This window comes from Benincasa hispida, chromosome 11, assembly GCF_009727055.1.
Source record: "Benincasa hispida cultivar B227 chromosome 11, ASM972705v1, whole genome shotgun sequence".
NCBI classification, from domain to species: domain Eukaryota; kingdom Viridiplantae; phylum Streptophyta; class Magnoliopsida; order Cucurbitales; family Cucurbitaceae; genus Benincasa; species Benincasa hispida.
The window spans coordinates 3,404,028-3,420,301 of NC_052359.1; positions in this window are offsets into that span (position 1 = coordinate 3,404,028).

Consider the following 16,274-nt stretch of genomic DNA (forward strand, 5'->3'; position numbering starts at 1 on the left):
ACGTTCGTGAGCCCGTCCGACGTCACGTAAAGCTGATACGTCAGTTTCTTCTTCATGACCTCTGTCCACCACTGCTCAAGCATCGTTCGCTTTTTTCGTCACTTGATCTATCAATTTGAGTAAGATTTCTGCCATTTGGGTTTGTTTCGGTTGATTCTTGATTACTTATTTACTTTTGGCATCAATTGGTTGATACCCATTATGTTTCAACTTTGGATTCAAGTTTGTGAAGGTATTGAGGTGTTGTTCAGTGAAGTTGGAGTTTGTTTTAGCGAGTTTTGGTAAGTTTTATGCTTTGATTACCATCTTGTGGATTAATTTTGGTTGTTGAGAAATTTTGGTAAAGTCATTTGGAAATGATTTTTTGACGAAGCTACATATGGATAATTTATTTGAGACATTGGTAGTGAAGTATGTATTTGATTCAAGCTTTAATCATGTAAGCCTAATTTCAAATTATGATTAGGGGGTTGATTCAAGAATTTCATTCAAGATGAAGAATAGTTTGGCTTGCTAATTATTTGGGCTTAAAATTGGAGGTTTGGAAGGTGAATTCGAATTGGACCACACCTTAGGTAAGTTTATCTGGAAATATTTTGTAATATTTGGGTGTTTGGATTTTGGCCTTAACTATTAATTTTAAAGCTTGGTTTATGTTTAGGCTTGATTAAGGATTCAAGAATTTCACAAAGATTGAATTGCTTTTTGGTTCGACCTAATATCAAGGTAAGTAATCTTACTACTGGAACTGCCCACGGGCCTGGCATTAGATATATGCTAGCATGTTAAATGAAGGTTATGGCAGAATGACAACATGAAAGGTATATAGTATAACATGATTAAAATATGTTCTGTTACGAGATCCAAATTATTTATTTATGCACATAGACACTTGAATGCTAGTATGAGATGGTATGTGCTTCCATGGTTGTATTTGATCTGATGATGTTGAAGTATACACGTACGTTGTAGAATCATGATGTTGAGGTATATGTGTATGTTGTAGAGCCATGATGTTGAGATTATATGTATGTCATAGATTCGTACAGTGATAATTATGATGTTGAGACTGCGCAAATGTCCTTACTAATTAGTTAGATGCCCATGATTTTGTGTTTCCTTCGGGATTCACCAGTTTGTGTTTCCTTCAAGATTCACCAGTTTATGTTTCCTTTGGGATTCACCAGTTTGTGTCTCCTTCGAGATTCACTAGTTTGTGTCTTCTTCAAGATTCATCAGTTTGGGTCTCCTTCGGGATTCATCAGAGGTAGTAGGCATACTTAACTACAGCAGGATAAGACTCAGTCTCCTTCTTTTTTCATGTGTATATATGTCCCATGAAGACTAGAGCAGTTTATATGTTTCACCAGAGGTGGGTATCTAGAGGACATAGATGCCCAGCCTGACCCTAGTAGCGGGGTTACTTACTGAGTGTTTTATACTCATTCTTTCTCATGTTGTTGTTTTAGGTAAGAGTAGAGATGCAATGGCGATGAACATGCGGAATTCGTGATCGAGCCATTGGGACTAGTTTTTACGCTTTCGCATCATGAAATTTAGAGTTCTTTTCATGTTTCTCTTAACTTTTAGTTTTGATGTTTAAAACTTACTTTTAAGAATCGTTTTTCAGACCTATTTACTATCCTTTATCATTTCTGGGTACCCTACTATTGTTCTAATATTTGAATTTAATGAAAGTCTTTTGAATTTACCTTATTTAATTAGCATTTATTTCAACATAACCGAGTGTCGTTTTGAGTTCCATGCATGCATGTATTTAGTAACGACCTAACTTAAGTCCTAGGGGGTTGGGTCGTTACAGCCGGTCACTCCACTAAAGACTGAAAGTTACACTCTTCGTGCTACAAATAAATTTATGTGTCCATTGGATATAACCAATCAATAGTGCGATGACCCTTCACAAATTGCTCGTAAGTACAACTGGGCCAAGAAACCGTTTTGCCCCTATAGTTATATCTAACTTCTTAAGTACCATTGATTCCTGTAATGAACAATAAGTCACAGTCCCCGTATGACTAAGTCCTCTCGGGCCAGGAGAGGGTGTGGGGAGCAATTTATCTACTTGCCCCTACATTGGAGAAGGAGTGAATTTCGTCTTGTGTAGCTGAGTTCCTAGCTCCCCAATCAGATGAATCCCCAAAATGGTAAGCTTGTTGAGTTGGCAATCTGGCCACTCTCACCCATACAAATCAAAGGACGACTTTCATGAGCAGGAGTTTATAACTCACTCAGGATTCAGGTCATGTTACCTATGGTCATCCTAGTGAAATGTAAGTTTCTATTATTAACGGTGTTATTTAAAGGGACTAATCATTTTGTGGTTCGGTCTTTACAAACTCTTTGTATAGGATACCCCCGCTCGCATGTCTCCATATGAATGATCTGAAGGAAATCAGAAGCGAGATTTCCATGAGCAGTGGAACAAGATTATTCCAAATCACAATCATGAATGAACATAACATTTACAGTCGACTTCAAACAAGCGGTTATACAATTCAAATGCAGAAATTACAGCATGAGCAATACAAATGCATAAAGGGAAAACTGAAGAACAATCGATGAAGCGTCTCCACGCTCCGTTGCGCGACCGCTCGAACAACAGTGATCACGAATGCTCGATCTACACGACCGCAACATAGCAACAAACACAACACGAACACTTTGCTCTTATCCTCAATGGTGGCCTCGGTCACGAACTCCTCAGAACTACAACAACCTCCACAACACTATGAACGGCGTCCAGAAAACCTCGATGGTGTCGAGTTGAGTCTGACACCACCAACAAGGCTACCTTGGTATTTTCGGTGTGAGAATCCAGAAGGTGGGCTCTGTTCGGACTTCGTATGAGGCAGACGGATGAGGAAACACAGATCGTATACATGACTGGGCAAGTGAGAGATGTCGGAGACCTATCGTATAGGTCAATGCCCAATCGTTTAGATAAAGTTATGCAATCGTTTAGCTCATCGTTTAGCTCGGTCTGTCACCTACAGACTCTACACTATCGTTTACCTTGGGCCAGCGATCGTCTAGCAAAACTATGTGATCATTTAGTAAATACTGCACGATCGTTTAGTTCGCCACTGCACGATCATTTAGCTCACCTAGCCATCATTTAGTAATTTCGAATTTACTTGATGACTTCGTGAGTTTATTTTGCGTAAGAGAGAAAACTCAAAGAAAGCTTTTTAGCGTTTTTTAAAACTCCTTATCAAAATAGGAAAACCATTTTCCTTTTAAACTCACGGTTACCATGATTCAATAACCACCCACTACTTTGGTTATTTAAAAGAAAAAGAAATAATTATCCAATAGTTAATATTATTATAAACATAAATGATAACCGACTTATCATACTGTATTTATAACCTATAGTTTTAATATTTCATCTCATGAAACATATAAACTATAGTTCTTTTTCTATTCCATGATACTTAATGTAAATCTCATTTACATTAATCCTTCACTAGATGTATCTCATACATCAAACCGATTATATCATATATAATCAAAATACCTTTTGTCAATTTGAACATTTAAAATCAACACCAAGAACTGATCCTCAACTGAATCCATTGAGCTACCAAGGGGACCTTATGAACTTGTAGCTCGAAGCTCCAACGACACGTGAATAACTGACTAAACTCTTTAGTCATGGGATTCACCATCCGTTAACTGCAAGGCACTCCACTAAAGACCGATAGCTAAACTCTCCTTACTACAAATATATTATGAGTCCATCGTAACCAATAATTAGTGCGACAATCCTTCACAGATCGCTCATAAGTACAACTGGGCAATTAACTGTTATGCCCCTGTAGTTACATCTGTCTCCTTATGTACCACTGATCCCTCTAATGAACATAAGTCATAGTTCCACTATGATTGAGTCTTCTCTTCCAAAGAGAAGCTGTGGCCACTATGTTCAAGCCCCGGAATCAGCCCTTAAGAGAGCAATCTCTCTACTTATCCTCGCTTTGAGAAAGAAGTGAATTCCATCTTGTGGATTGAGTTCCCAGCTCCCAGATCAGACAAGTCCCCAAAAAGTTAGGCATGTTGAGTTGGCAATCTGGCCACTCTCACCCATACTAATCAAAAGACCACCCTCAAAGGCAGGAGTTCCCAAAACACTCAGGATTAAAGTCGTGTCACCTATGGTCGTTTAAGTGAGATGCAAGTCTTTATTATCAATGGCGTTATATATAGAGTCTAGTCATCTCGTGGTCCAGGTCTTATACAAACTCTTTGTATAGGACACCCTCGTTCCACGACTCCACATGAATGGTCAGGATCTACCATTTGTAATAGTTTACAATACTTGCAAACTTCTACAAAGCGAGCCGTATTCGTAGTGTCACCAGGATCAGGTATCCCAGCTTAATCCTTATACTACAGACCTATTTAGGTAATCACTTAAGACATGATCCACTTGTATATCACATATACATGCTTAAGTTCACATAAGATAACCAAGGAGCTTTGTTTATTGGATATGAGTAAACGCCAGAATTAAATAACACTTATTTTATTCATTAAACAATGTGTATCTTTACAAAACAACGAGACTCCAGAAGAATAGGACACCAATCCCAACAATCTCCCACTTGTCCTAATGACTCGGGAGACTAATGTATAATACAATATATAAATGTACAATATACAATAAATTAGGGCATACCCTAGTATCATCTCCCACTTGCCCTAGATAAGATGCCGCATACCCCACAAACCCAGACTTTTCAGGTGACCCTCGAACATTTTAGCCGTGAGGGATTTTGTAAAAGGATCAGCAACGTTGTATCCTGTAAGGATCATGTCTTTATCTCCATATACAAGCATGTAGTCCCTCGTTCTCTAAAGATACTTGAGGATCATCTTGACCGTCGTTCAGTGATCAAATCCTGGATTGGACTGATACTGATTGACAATCCTTACTGCATAACAAATGTCGGGTCTAGTACATAACATTGCATACATCAAGCTTCCTACAGCAGAAGCATAGGGAGTCCGTTTCATCTCCTCAACTTCTTGAGGTGTCTTAGGACATTGATCCTTAGGCAAAACAATTCCATGTCGAAAGGGTAACAAACCCCTCTTAGAATCCTGCATCCTGTACCTGATCAACATTTGATCAATGTACCATGCCTGAGACAGGGCTAACCATTTGTTCTTACGATCTCAAATAATCTGGATCCCGAGAACATACTGTGCCTCACCCAAATCTTTCATTTGAAATTGGGCAACTAGCCACTCCTTAATGTCAATCAGATACCCTACATCATTCCCAATGAGTAGGATATCATCTACATATAGTACCAGAAAAGCTACTGAGCTGTTGATGATCTTCTTGTAAACACAAAGCTCATCAACATTCTGGTCAAAACCAAACGATTTGACAGTAGTGTCAAATCTGATGTTCCATGATCTAGATGCTTGTTTTAGCCCATAAATGAACCTATTAAGTTTGCAAACTCTTTGCTCTTGATCTGGAACTATGAACCCTTCTGGTTGAGTCATATAGATGGTCTTCTAAAGATTACCATTAAGAAAGGCAGTCTTAATGTCCATTTGCCATATTTCATAATCATAAAATGTGGCTATGGACAGAAGAATCTAGATAGACTTCAGCATGACAACAAGTGAGAAAGTTTCCTCATAATCAACTCCCTCAACCTAGGTATAACCCTTTTCCACGAGTCTAGCCTTAAAGGTTTGCATCTTTCCATCTACACTTCTCTTTCGCTTATAGATCCATTTACACCCAATAGGTCTTACCCCATCAGGTGGATCAACAAGCTCCCAGATGTTATTAAAGTATATAGACTCCATTTCCTGGTTCATGGCCTTAACCCATTCATCTTTGTCAACATCCACCATTGCTTTCTTAAAAGACAACGGATCCTCGACCCCATCATTCGTGATAACGTTTTGGGCTTCAGTCAAATCCATGTAGCGATCTAGTGGGTTAATTAACTTACTTAACAATCCCACGTAAGTATGACCCACCATTTTAAGCCCTAGAGGTCTGTCCCAAAAGGCCAATCTGAAGGGAAACAATCTGATTAGGGCAAAACCTAAAGCAACCTTATCCATTTCTGGAGTTCACCTTGATATTAACCAACTGCACAAAACCCATCCGAAGGAGGACACTCTGAAGGTGACACGAGGGCGTACAAAATGATCTCACGATGTGAACCAATGACAGAGACCATAGGACATGTTGACACAAACCTTTCACCCACTTACTATAAACACTCTCTTCGTCCACCTTGATATTGACTCATGTAAACACCATTTGAAAGGGGATGCATCCTGGGCATCTTGAGGCCAAGCATGAATCTCATGGTGTGAACATACAGGGAGAAACGTGAGTGGAATCATAGACATATCTGATACGCCTCCTCCTCCCACTGAGTATTTTATGACCTAGGGTTTAACTTACTTAGAAAAAACATGGCTAAGGATTTTAACTAAGTGACTTTTAGGTTTTCCCAAGAGTAACATTTACCTTAGATAGTTGAAACAACTTTTGATCATCATCCATTAAACTCTTTAACGGATCTTTGACTAAAACATCGCATGCTTGATGAAAATCTATCTAATTCACCTTTCCAGGTAGGGGTGTTACGTTTCTGTCAACTTAAGAACTTCAGCCTAGCCATAACCTGCCTTAGATAAAAGGTCCCTTATAGATAGGTTTACAACAAATTTAATATTTTATTCAACCAATTTAATCCTATTAAACCGATTTTAAAAGATTAATCTAGGTTACTAAACTCTTTAGAACCACTTGAACTTAGGTCTACCTCAATCCAATTTCAAAACCCTTTTAAAAAAATGAGTTCACCCTAAGTCCGCATGTAACTCTGAATTATCGATTTTAGGTCTAATTTCTTTTATAACACTTATAAACAGAAACAACCACAATGCTAAGCTAATATATGCAAGACATTCATAACGCTTATAAACAGCCTAAGTGTCATGCTCAATGCATTATCCATTCATTGCTACTTCTTTTATATAACACTTATATAAAATCGCAATGAAACAAGCAAAAACATGCTTCCATTCACCCTTAGACTATAACACTTATAATAAAAGGATGATGCATGATAATGCTCACTGCATGCAAAATATAACTCTTATATTTCATGATGCATGCGCATGCTTTCAAGTAATTTCTTCATGCAATATTATAACATTTATAATACATGATGCATGAATAATTGCACAACCTAAGGTGGGTTTTTAACTATATGACAAAAACTTTGGCATATAAGCACCATACATCACATGCATAAGCAATAAAAGTTGATGAACCGGGTAAAATTACCTTAAAATCACAAAAAGGAAAGCTAAGCGACTAAGCCTGATTGTATAGAAAAATTCAAATGATCGTTCAGCTGTAACTACATGATCGTGTACCTTTACTTAGCGATGAAGCCTGAAGTACACGATTGCTTAGCGTGCTCCTCACAGCACCTGCCTTCCACGATCGTCTAAGCGACTACGATGGCACAAAGCACCATCGCTTAGCTAGCGTCTCCGTATCACATACGCGCGATCGCATAGGTAGTAACTAAGAGATGACGCTTGCTAACTATACGATCGTCTAGCGTGATTCTTCTACTAAACGACGAGCATCGCATGCTCCAACTACGATCGCCTACCTCCAGCACCTACGCGATTGTGCAACCAACGCCACGCGATATGGTAAACGATTTACCTCATCGCTTAGCTTTAGCTAAACGATCGATTAAAAAATACTACACGATTGTCTAAAAAAAATCTAAACAATCGCTTAGTTAAATCCCAACGATTGTTTACCTATGGCTACACGATCCAACCAACGCTTGGTCTTCTTCTTCATTGAGAATTGCATCACCATGCGCCGAACCTTCATCATGAACGACTCAACGAACTCAAACATTTTGAATTATAGACTCCATTGCGATGTTAATTTCGCTAAAAAACATAGGGGCCCTTACAATTAAAACTTTTTAATAACTAAAGCTTTAACAAAAAGGCAATTTAAACCAGAAACGTTCATCAATTCATCCACAAATGCAGAAAACGGTTAACCATAAATGCAGAAACCCACCATGACTGAAAAATGCGTTCAATTCAGATCTGTAATTTGGAATATCAGAGAACTTTGCTCTTATACCGATTGAAGGAAATCGGAAGTGAGATTTCCATGAGCAGCGAAATAAGATTATTCCAAATCACAATCATGAATGAACATAACATTTACAGTCGACGTCAAATAAGTGATTATACAATTCAAATGCAGAAATTACAGCATGAACAATACAAATGCATAAAGGGCAAACTATACGAACAATCGAAGAAGCATCTCCACGTTCTATTGCGCGACCGCTCGAACAACAGGGACCACGAACGCTCTATCTACACGACCACAACACAACAACAAACACAGCATGAACAATTCGCGCTTGTCCTCGATGGTGGCCTCGGTGAAAAACTCCTCAGCAACACAAATGGCCTCCAGAGCACCATGAACGGCCTCCATAAAACCTCGACGGTGTCGAGTTGAATCTGACACCACCAACAAGGCTACCTTGGTATTCTCGGTGTGAGAATTCAGAGGGTGGGCTCTGTTCGGACTTGGTATGAGGCAGACAGAGGAGGTAACACAGATTGTGTACACGACTGGGCAAGTGGGAGATGGCGGAGACCTATCATATAGGTCGATGCCCAATCGTTTAGATAAATCTATGTGATGGTTTAGATCATCGTTTAGCTCATCTGTCGTCTACAGACTCTACATGATCGTTTACCTTGGGCCAGCGATTGTCTAGGAAAACTATGCGATCGTTTAGTAAATACTGCACGATCGTTTAGCTCACCACTGCACGATCATTCAACTGAGCTCCCTCTCAATGCTGGGGGCAACGGGAAGGAACAATACTTAGTAGTCTCCTTGCTAAATGATGACATGATTACGGAAGTAGGGGAGAAGCGCATTGCGACCAACTTGAATATGGTGATAACTGAAGACCTGCTGACCTATAGTTTGGAGAAGCCCGAGAAAATAGACCCTAAAGTTGCGTCCACCCTTAAGCCTCTGGATCTTGAGATAGAAGAAGTCCAATCACCAGTAACTCCGCAAAGATTGAAAGAGGAACAAATTGAGGAAGAAAACATCGCAATAGTGGCTGCAGCGCAAAATGCTATGATCCCACCTAAAATGGGTGACCCAGGAATCTTCACGATCTCATGCTCTATCAGAGGGACCTTCAATGGCCAGGCACTATGCGACCTTAGGGCAAGTATAAACATAATGCCATTGTCAATCTACAAACAATTGAATGCCGACACACTTATGCCCACAAAGGAAACTCTCCTGCTTGCAAACAGATCTTGAATACATCTTGAAGGAGAGTTGAAAAATGCCGCAATCTCAATTGATAAATTCATCCTGCCGGCAGACTTCCTCATTTTAGATTATGAAGCGGACGAAGATGTGCCCATCATATTGGGACGACCATTCCTTTCAATCGGTCGCGCTCAAATTGATGTGCACAAGGGGGAAATTGTGATGAGTATTCATGGGGAAAAGCTCCGGATTAAGGCAATAAAGACCCTAGAAGACAAAGAAAAGAGAGAAAAGCCACCATGGACATGAGTAAACCAGCCGAAAATAAGTGGTCCCTACGTTATCAAATGACCGCAACTTATCAGGGACGCAAGTTTTGAGAAACCTCAATTCTTCAACTCTTTTCTCCACTACTCAGAATGTTTACTATCTTTTCAAATCCTGATCTATCCTTATTTTACTGTCACTATTTTTCTCTAAAAAAAAAAAAGAAAAAAAAGAAAAATTGCGATAACAAGTTTTATTTTGTTTAAAATAATTTGACCATTTCTTTGTTTTTCTTGTAACGATCGAGGCGCTGGATTGCGGAGATGTTTCGCGAAAAAGTATTTATCTTACTCCATCACTGCAATCCACAGAAGCAAAGATCGCCACAAGGATGGATGCATCAATACACAATGTGGGCGACAACGCAAAATTTGGGGTGTACTCTTCCTTATCATTATTTCAAATTTTGTGCTATCACATCGCATTTTACTTCTCAAAGTTTTATCACCGCATCTCCCTTGATTACCACAATCATTTAACAAGTAGATAAATTTAGTGAGTTACCGCAGTTTGTTTCTTTGCCAAGTATGATTTCGATGATGAAAAATATGCTTCTATCTCTTCCGTATATATTAGAGTCAACTTAATCTTAAGATAGTCACCTCATGAAATATTTCTAGAAGTTAGGGGGTTGTTAGCTTTCTTTCAAACTCACTTTACAACACATTCTTTGACCGTCGCATGACTTATTTTAATTTCTTTTGGCAATGAGGACATTACTGCATTTTAAATTTGGGGGTGAGGTATTTATTTTTGACCTTGCTATAAAAAAAAAAAAGAATTTTTGAGAATAACAACTCCACTGTCAACGCAATGGGAAACCTATATTGATAAGAGTTAAGTTGTGAAAGACACTTACCCGTAGTTGGATGTCCACATGACACATGTGGGGGCAAGCCAAAACGAAAGTAAGTCACTAGGATCAATGCATAAATCAATGACCGCAACTCCACTGCCAAATCGGTATGAGTTTAGTCTGAGCAAGAGTGCATAGTAGTTGGATGTTCGCATGCCACACGTGGGGGAAGCCAAAATGAAGGCAAGGCACTCAGATCAGCGCAAGGTTAGAAAAAAAATAGCAATGAAGAAATTTTTTGTGCAAGGATAAATCATTTGACACCCCGGTGGAAAATTTTCTTTTTGAAATAAATCATGCGATGTTCCAGAATTTAGTAAAGTCCTTTTGAAAGTTAAGCTTGCAATCCCTAAGTCTTAGAAATATTTTAGGAAGAGACTTGAATAGGACTTAAGGAAATTCTGGCATATAGGATTTGAATGAAGTATTCTTGAGAAATCTAGGAAAAGAATTTTGCGGTTGACTTGCTAAAGGAATCTTTAGCTTATGCTTGAGGACAAGCATTGTTTAAATTTTGGGGTGTGATAACGGGCAGAAATGCACGTTATCATCATGCTAAGTTCTTAAACAATGAGGGATTGCATTGATGAAATATGTTAAATTGCGTCCATTAAGTATAAATTCTATAATATTGCGGTCGATGGCGTCCAATGCATTAGAGCAGTTGATCTTTATATTTTTGTGCAGAATATGCGTTAACGCAATGGAAAGATTGCGATCATAGGAATTCATTGGTCGAGCGCAGCTTCATCGCAAGGCTTTGCGTTGATCGTGCTCGCACACATTCGCCCGAAAAGGATCACCACAACTTGGTCAGCACAACATGGTGGACGCATCCGAGTGAAAGGATAATTAAGAGCGATGGGAAAGAAAGTTGATGACAGTCGAATCCAAATTAAGTTAACAGCTGATAACGGTCACAAAGTACATTCAGCTTTATCGGTGACAATTATCCGACGCATCAGTCAAGAATTAAAGCTGTCCCATCTGTACAACCAGGAGAGAGAAGCCGCCTTTCACCAGGGAAGCTCTATAAATACTAAGTGCATCCTTCAGAGAAAGGGTTAATCGGTTCACCATGTTCACCACTTTTACAATCTCTTGTCTCAGTTCGCACGTCTTCATTTTTAGTTCTCTTTCATCTTAAGGAAGACGAGAGGGAGAAAGTTGTGCTGGTAGATCGTTCCGGTAAGCTTGGGAGAGCATCGGAAGCTCCAAAAACAGAGAGAGGGCCGACGCCTGCGGAAGCGGGAATATCTTTAGATCCAAATAGAGATTCCAGTGTAAAAAGCCTCGGTCAGCAAGGAATTGCTATCAGGCTCTCTACCTTAAACTTCCATTGGCATTTTTTACTCAACTCATTGATAAGAATGAAATTTCTTTCTCTATATCTGTTCACTCTTTGTGATTCACGCATGAGTAGCTAAATCAGTTGAATGGGCTGAAAAGCATTTAGCTAGCACAACTAGGGAATCTTCATTCTTTACGATTATCTTGTTTATGTAAGCTTCATTTGTCCATTAGAGATACTCGGGAGGGTAGTCTAAGGAAAGGATCTAGACTTGGGAAGGTCAGGTTAGAATTTAGGTTTGGAAGAACCAGATTAGAACGCATAAACAAGAGATAGACGCTTAGGAATGAGCACTATTTGTTATTAACACATCGCATGCATCTTAGTGATAAGATATGATTGTATGCGGTCACCTTGCTTTCATGCATTTGCATTAACGCATAGGACAAGAGTAGAGACTTAAGGACAAGCTCTATGGACACTTTGCATTCAAACATGCGTCCTAGACTTAGGAGCCTTGCATTTACATTGGGAAATGATTTACTGTGCATGGTTGTAACATGATCGCATAGTCTGACGAATTCCCGAGTAACGCTAGCTGAAGATCTTCTCAACCCGTTCATCGCATACTCATTGCATCTATCAATGCAACTGTCTTTCTCAAAATCCGCCGCATTTATTTATTTCTTTTTTTATCAACGCAAACAACAAACCAAATACTTCATTTATTTACCTGGTTACCGCAAGGTTTTCATCAAAATTACCAACACATTCTATATTCACAAGTCCCTGTGTTCGACCCTGGACTTACCAAGAAACTCAGGGGAATTTACACTTGAATTCTGCTGGGGAACTTGAGTGCACAACGAAATGCATCAATGCATATCATCTGTATTTCCATTCAATAAAATAACGTATCAAGTATATGCTTATAAAATAAAATTTATTTTATTAACAACATTATGTTTATACAGAGTTTATAAACTACGAGATTACAAGGAGATTTAGGACACCATTCCTAACATCTAAGAGTTCACACTGTGAGATCCATGTTCGGCTTCGTGTTGATTTTATCTTGATTGCTCCATTCAGAAAGTGTTTGCATGGGTCAATAACAAGGTGAATAGGGGAAGTGCTTCATAGTAAGTAGGTGAAGGAAATGTGTCAACATATCCTATGGTCTCTTCCATTAGTTTGAACCATGAGATTCCTTTGTTGCGCCTGCTTTCGTGTTTAGGCAGAACTAGCTAGTTGTTAACCATAGTGATCCCCTCGGAGGGTTGTAACATAGGGTTCGAAAAAACCCAAGCTTCAGAAATGAATAGGGTTTCATAGTTCCGTCTTGAACATTGTCTTCCAATTCGGGGGCATATTCATACCGTTCTATGAAATCTTAAAATGGAGGGTCACACTTACAAAAGTTATTAAGTGTTAGTAAGTTCTTGACCGAAAATGGTAACTAAATGACTATAGGAATAAGAGTTATTTTGGAGATAGTATTTGGTCAAGATTGTCTTGCTTAGTGAAGGAATATTTGACTGCCCCTCGGTAGCATCTATTCTGACTCACTAATGTATGGTTGCAAATAAATAAAGAAATATGGGTAACTCTTTGCTAAAATTGGATTTAGATGCATAAGTCTAATAAAATATTATTTATTTTTCAGTAATGTCGTATTCGATTATACAACTATTAGCTTTCGATAAATTCAACGATGAAGGGGTTTCAAACTGTAAATCAAACATAAATACAATACTAATGGTTGACGATTTGAGGTTTATTTTAATAGAGGAATGTCCTCGTCTCCCCAGTTCAAACGCTAACCAAAATGCTTGGAAAGCCTATGACAGATGGGTTTGGGCTAATGATAAAGCCAGAGCCTATATCTTAGCAAGCATATCTTATGTGCTTACTAAGAAGCATGAAACCATGGTCACTACACGTGAGATCATGGCGCCGTTGCAAGAGATGTTTGGCCAACCGTCTTCTTTGGTATGACATGATGCTATTAAGTATGTCTATAACTCCTACATGAAAGAGGGGACCTCAGTTAGAGAAAATGTCATGGACATGATGGTCTATTTCAACATTGCAGAAGCTTATGGCACTGTCATAGATGAAAGGAGTCAAGTTAGTATGATAATGGAATCTCTTCCGAAGAGCTTTCTAACATTTCGTACTAATTTTGTAATGAACAAGATTGATTACAATTTGACCACTCTTCTGAATGAACTACAGACTTATTAATCCTTGATGAAAAACAAGGAAAGTGAAGCAAATGTTGTTTTACAGAAGAAATCTCTTAAGGGATCTTCGTCTGGAACGAAACCTTCCGAGAAAAAGAAGTCTGCTTCTTTTGATGATAAGAGTATCTAAATGAAGAAGAAAGGAAAAGGGAAGAAGAAAGCCCCTGCAAAGAAAAGCAAGAATAAAGCACCAAAGGAAAATGTTTCCATTGCAATGAAGACGGGCATTGAATACGCAATTACCCGCAGTATTTTACTGAAAAGGAAAACCAAGGTAAATCTGATTTATTATGGTAGAAACATGTTTAGTGGAAAGTTCTCACTCAACTTGGATACTAGATTTAGACGTTGATAACCATATTTTCACTTTTCTTCAAGAAATTAGTTCTTGGACACAGCTATCAGAAAATGAAATGACTTTCAAGGTGGGAACGGGTGAAATCATTTCAGTAGAAGTAGTGGGAGATGTCAAGTTATATTGGAGATGCTTACATTCTACTTGAAAATGTATATTGTGTACCTAAAGTTGAAAGGAACTTAATCTTTGTGTCTTGTCTGCTAGAAAATATGTACAAAGTAATCTTTGATATTAATGAAGTGTTCATTAGTTCATAAGGTGTTCATGTTTGTTCTGCTATACTTGAAAATAATATTGTATGTGTTAAAACCAACTGAAGCAAAAGCCATTTTAAATATAGAGATGTTTAAAATGGCAGAAACTCAAAATAAAAGATGAAAGATTTCTCCCCAACGCCTATCTTTGGCACTTAAGACTTGGTCACATAAATCTCAACAGGATTGAGAGACTGGTAAAAAAACGGTCATCTAAATCAGTTAGAAGACAGTTCGTTGCCTCCGTATGAATCATGTCTTGAGGGTAAAAGGACCAAAAGATCTTTTTACAAGAAAAGATCTTAGAACCAAAGAACCCCTAGAACTTATACATTCAGACCTTTGTAGTTTGATGAATGTTAAAGCTCGAGGAGGATATGAATATTTCATCAATTTTGTTGATGAATATTCAAGGTATGGCTATATTTACCTAATGAGTCACAAGTCTAAAACTCATGAAAAGTTTAAAGAATTTAAGACAGAAGTTGAAAAATTATTAGGTAAAAGAATCAAAACACTTCGATCAGATTGAGGTGGTGAGTATATGGATTTACAATTCTAGAACTATCTAGTAGATCATGGAATTTGATCCCAACTCACAGCACTTAGAACACCACAACAAACTGGTGTTGTAGAAAAGAGAAATCGAACCTTGTTGGACATGGTTCATTCGGTGATAAGTTGCGCTCAGTTACCTCAATCCTTTTGGGGGTATGTAGTACAGACTGTAGTATATATTTTGAACATGGTTCCCTAAAAAAGAGTTTCAAAAACACCATATGAGTCATAGAGAGGACGTAAAGGTAGTTTATGTTACTTCAGAATCTAGGGATGCCCGACACACATGTTGGTGCAAAATTTCAAGAAATTGGTGTTGGGGTTTGTGCCCTAAAGTCTCGTGTCCTGTAGTTTGTAAACAACTTGTATGAACACTTGTGATGTATAATATAAATGATATTTACTTCACTACTTGACTTTACACATTTAGATGTTTTTTATTTAACCATAAACAAATAAACTTAATATCCCTGGTTGTCTTAATGTAACTTAAGCATGTATGTGAAGGAAATTAGAAAAGAGATTTCCGTGAGCAGCGGAAGCAAGACCATTCCAAATTACAATCATGAATTAAAAAATCATTTACAGTCGACTTCAAAACAAGCAGTTATACAATGTACAGAGAAATTACAGCATGAATATCAAATGTATAGAAGGAAAAACTGTACTAACAACGGTAGAAGCGTCTCCACGCTTCGATGCGCACTTTGATCGAACAACAACAACCACAAACACTCGATCTACACGACCGCAATACCGCACGAATACATCACGAAAACTTTGCGCTCCTCCTCAATGATCTCCTCCGCAACAGAGAATGGCCTCCACAGCACCACGAGCGGCCTCCGAAAAACCTCGACGGTGTCGAGTTGAGTCTGACACCACCAACAAGGCGACCTTGGTATTCTTGGTGTGAGAATCTAGAGGTTGGGCTCTATTTGGACTTGGTGTGAGGCAGAAAAGCGGAGGAAACAATGATCGCATACACGACTGGGCAAGTGGGAGAAGTCGGAGACCTATCGT